We start from the raw sequence: 4680 nt of genomic DNA, 5'->3' as shown, positions 1-4680 counted from the left end.
CTTGGTGGTCAAAATGATGAGCTGGCCGTGGAAAAACGGGACGTCTTTTTCAGGAAAGAAGATCTTAAGGAAAGAAGAAGAAAAGGACAATAAAAAACCTAAGACCACAGCATCAGTAGCAACTACTAATAACGTTGAGGAGTCAAATCCTAGAAGCAAGGAAGTTACCACTAACTCGCCAAAAGAAAGTGCAGCTGCCCTTTCCAAAATTGGGAAGGCGCCGATTGAAAGAGATGTCAAAACCGGACCCGATAAGGATACCTATCGGACCCGATAAGGATACCTATCGGACCCGATAAGGATACCTATCGGACCCGATAAGGATACCTAAGTACTGGTAATTTAGAGGAGTCAAATCCTAAAAGCGAGGAGGAAATCACCCACTCGCCAGAAGACAGAACTGCAGTGCTGTCCAAGATTGGGAAAGTGTCGATTGAAAAGACTGCTCTTCCTATGCCTGATAAGGACACCGCAGTGCCATCAATACCCACTGTATCAATAGCCACTTCAGGTTACCCGGAGGAGTCAAATCCAACGAGCGAGGAGGTGATCACTAGCTCGCTGGAAGACAGTTTAAATGGATGACAATGATTAAGGTTATCCAAATAAACCTACCAACGCTCTGATGGCTAAAATTAACACAGGTAAGATACATATAGCTTTAATCCAGGAACCTGCCGAATGTATATTAAGGTTATAACCAAAATTAGGCCCTATCACTACGTAGCCAGTAGAGTTAAAAATGTTAAATTTTGTTTAGAGTAAATATCGAAAACTTCAAGGCATTTGCCGTGGAAACTTTTTTAACGCTCGGAAAAAGTACTACACTTTTTCGACGAATATTTTTATGCACTATGTGAAATGAATTGGGCCGATTTGAAATTTCCCAAAATTGTATAAAAATTATATCCCTATGATATTTTGTTTTGTACATAATATGAGATCAAGGACTAATTTCAATCAATTCCAAATATCTGGATCCATAGAACTAAGCCAAAATATGTATATCAGGCTGTACAATGTTATAATCACTAATTTAACATTTAGATCGACTCAGAAAGTAAAGAATAATAAATCTAATACATTTATTTTCAACCATTACATCATTTTTGTTAGCAATGTGTAATATAAATTGTTTGCTCAAATTTATTACAATATCAAAAAAAAAAAAAAAAAAAGAAAAAAAATTTTAAGTAAACTAATATCCTGAATATTTATGGATTGACCATTTCTAAAAATTTAACGACCACAATGCATTACATGCCAGTGATTTATAATGTAATAAAACAATTAAATATTTCTTTCATTATAAACTTGTGAAATTTATAAAACTCTTCCAATAAGACCAAAATAAAAGAAAAACTACCCCCAAAGCAAAAACCCAAATTCTGGTCCATATCAAAGTAATAATACTTCCACACACCATATACTCGTATGATAAATAAAAAACTATTAATTCAACTTCAAAATCAATGATCATAAATCTAATAAATGGCTTAATTCATCAATGCTTAAGCTCAAACTCATACAGAAACAGAAACAATGAAGCAAAGGGGAACAATAAAAGAAAAACTTTTGTTAAATATTGCAAAAAAAGAAAGGAAACAGAAACGAAACCTAACAAATATGAATGTTTAAAGAGACCCCCTCCCTCCCTTTTTTAGTTAATAATAAAAAAAATCACTATTGGTATTCACAGGAACTATTGTTTATTTGGAACAAGAAGGGGATTTTCATATCTTTACAATATTTCCTTTATTTTTATAACAGTTATACGAATAACACACGCATATTCTTACCGATACCAATAATTTTGAAAAGATATATTTTTTGCCACTCATAACTGACATTTATGGTCACAATTTATTTGATAAATTTCACACATTCATAACAAAAAAAAATAATAATCCCGAAACACACAAACAGAAAAACAAATAAATAAAACAACAAAAAGTGAAATGAAAAGAAAACTAGTAGATATTGTAAATGATATAACTGCAGATACAGATACAGAATTATTTACTACAAATAAAAAACTACTGGAAGTAAACTGTGAAACAACCAAGTAATAAGAAATCTGCTTGTTCTTCAATAAAACACACACACTTACATTTTTGTGGGCCAGTGTTTTTGTCTGCTGTCTTAAAATGGTTCATATTTTCGATATTTTCCATTATTGATTGTAATAAATAATTTTGGATTAGATTTTTTTCCTACTCAGTTATTTTCCTTTTTTTTTTTTTTGTTGGGTTTTGAAAAATTTATTTTCTTATTTTTGTTTCTTTTCGTATGCCACCCACTTTGTTTCATAACGATGGCATTGTCCTCCAAATGTCTCTGTATTGAACGCCGCCGCCTCTTCATCCATGTAGCTGAGTGTGTGTGTGTTGTTGATGTAACGGCACAAATTGACTATAATGAGACATATAATCACCAATGGATTTAAAGATTATTACTAAAATCAATTTTAATACATTATTATTAGTTCTAGATAGTAAATTGTACATACATACAAACATACATACTCAAGTATACAATGTATAGACAAAGATGTATACATACATACATATTAGGGTGGTTTCATTTAATGATTTTATTTTTATTCTGCATATTACTGATTTTGAATAGAATTATCTTTTAAATGTATATAGAAATGAAAGCAAACGACGATCTACAACGAATACTAGTCTCATATATGGCCCGGTTCTTCAAAGTCTATTTTGAGGCTATTCGATCTCTTACAGAAAAACTGGAAAACTTTCCCCAGAAGGCTTTCCTGTCCCTGAAATGTAAGTAAGTTTCTATAGAATATACACAAACACTACTTCCTCTATCCTTCCTCCTATAAACTACTTATTTTCGTACTATCAACACAAGACACTGTATGAGTAGGAGTCATCCCCAAAGTGTTAGGTTATGGTACTCCCTCTAATAACCTATTTTCCTAGTTTAAACAAAATCTACTGCATGAGTAGGGGTCATCGCCTGAGTGCTGGAAAAAAGAGTTTCCCAATGTTACAAAGAACCAATATATATAAAAAAAAAAAAACATTATTTCGAGAAGCCCAGATTATAAAACCCTTACTCCCGGCTGAAGCTCGGGACACTTTCTAAGCGAATAAAAACATGGTAACATACACCAAAATTGGCAGAAATTTTATCCGATAAAAGAGTGACTCTTTCTTAAATTCTAGACAACATTCGAAAGTGTCACAACGTCCATGGATACTATGACATACTATGAATGAGTCATATACTTCATGATTACCGACTTCTTATTTTATAATATTACAATATATTTCATTTAAAGACTGATCTGCAGAGACAGCAGAGACTTCAGGCGGGGAACTAGCTCAAGAGTTCACCTCCATGGATCCGCTCCTGCACTGGTTAGTAACTATGTTTAAATATAACTATATTAGGGCAAGTCATGATAAAAGAGTTAGTCCAAGCATGAAGAACGAGGTCACTTTTATTGAACTGGAGAACAGAAGGATAAAAATTGATGCTTACGCGGACGATGTTGTGATACAGGTAGCAGGAATGTTCCCAAAGGTAATTACACAGTGATGTTATGGTAATAATCAAAACAAAGACCAAGGTTTCAAGTTTTAATCTGCCGCCGTTAAAGTACAGAGAAATTCCTTTATTAAACAATGCTAAATATCTAGGAACGAGTGGTGTATGGGTAACTTACCGATCAAATATACCACCAGAATCTTTAAAGATAGTTCTAAAATGAACTCCGATGTTAGTTCTGGTGTCTTCTGTGAAGAAGCTGATAAGATACGCCTTACAACCTGAAATAGCCGGTATATATCGAGACTGAATGCCATAACAACTGGACTTTAGGTGCTAGGCAGTCATACAAGACGGTTTGAGGTCCTTAATGAATGACCTTAACTTGGCAATTACTTCATACCCAACTTTGGTGAGATATTTGTATCTTGTGAGATTTCACACGTCTACAGACAGCATCTAAAACTGTAGAATACTACCTTCCACGATCGGAGTTTTATCAATACGTTGTCCCTTGGATTCAGGCGCACTGAACTATCATGATAACTAACCAACAAAACTAAAAGTCTGGCTAATTTAGACGCTCCTTACCAAATTTAAAGAAAAACCAAAGAAATGTCAACCTTAATACATTATTAGGAATACCTTCATGTTGACACAGTGGTTTTTATGGATAAATAGAAATATACAAAATGTTAAAATCATTATAAAGTGTAATGAAAAATCATTTTAAAATAAAGCAGCTTTAAAATTGTGATATTTTTCTGCTTTCTATTTAAATAATAATTGTGCTATAGTGTTCAAAAATATGTATGTATGTATGTACTTTTTTCAAGACCACTGTATTTCTAACAATTGATTATAGTGAATAATACCAATAAGACTTTCCTCTATATGCTATAAAGTTCTTATAGTAATATACATTTTTTTTGGTGCTAGTATTGATAAATGTTATTGATACGTGTTTATGATACGCATACACACAGACACAAATACACACACTTCAATATTGTTATAATCATACCGTAAGACTTTCTAGTCCATTTGATACATTTTTCTATATTTCACAAGAGTTTAATGGGCCACACAATAACATTCGTACTCTAATCGAACTGTAGTGACAAACAAGAATAAAGTTTTCCCTGGTTATATACTTAGTAT

Source organism: Lucilia sericata, unplaced genomic scaffold, assembly GCF_015586225.1.
Source record: "Lucilia sericata isolate MDLA Ls3-8-SP2 unplaced genomic scaffold, ASM1558622v1 Contig000133F_arrow, whole genome shotgun sequence".
Classification (NCBI taxonomy): Eukaryota; Metazoa; Arthropoda; class Insecta; order Diptera; family Calliphoridae; genus Lucilia; species Lucilia sericata.
The sequence above is the reverse complement of the archived record's forward strand: the minus strand, read 5'-3'. Positions refer to the sequence as shown.